Consider the following 585-nt stretch of genomic DNA (forward strand, 5'->3'; position numbering starts at 1 on the left):
GCAGAATATGTGGAGATAGACAAGAAACAATACATCATAGGCTAATCATATATATGAGATAATTACAATTGAAAGTAAATAACTCTGAAAAGGGCTTTTGTGCGTTCCCAGAGAATATTACCCTCGTGGGCGCTAGTGTTGGTATATTCGTGCACAAGTCACACACCGAGATAAGTGGATCTATTGTTTAGGAAAATACTATTTACTTGTTTAAGGGTTGTACTGGATAAATTGCGAAAATAACTTAGAATATATAAGGATCCCTTCCAGGGGCTCTATTATCTATTTTTTTCAGCAATCCGAGTATGCCATGAGGTTTCCAGACATGAGTTCTACTCACATGTCGAGTTTCATTAAAATCGATAAAACGATGTAGGAGGAGTTAGCTAACAACTCCACAAACACACCCTCAGTCAAAATTTTCCACATATGGAGTAGATATACATATACTTATACATATATACATATACACACACATAAATACATATACATATATACAAATAGTCATATACATAAATACATATATATATATATAAATATACATGCATATATGTAAATATATGTATGTATGTATATATATATATA

The sequence above is a fragment of the Octopus bimaculoides genome, chromosome 12 (genome assembly GCF_001194135.2).
Source record: "Octopus bimaculoides isolate UCB-OBI-ISO-001 chromosome 12, ASM119413v2, whole genome shotgun sequence".
Lineage (NCBI taxonomy): Eukaryota > Metazoa > Mollusca > Cephalopoda > Octopoda > Octopodidae > Octopus > Octopus bimaculoides.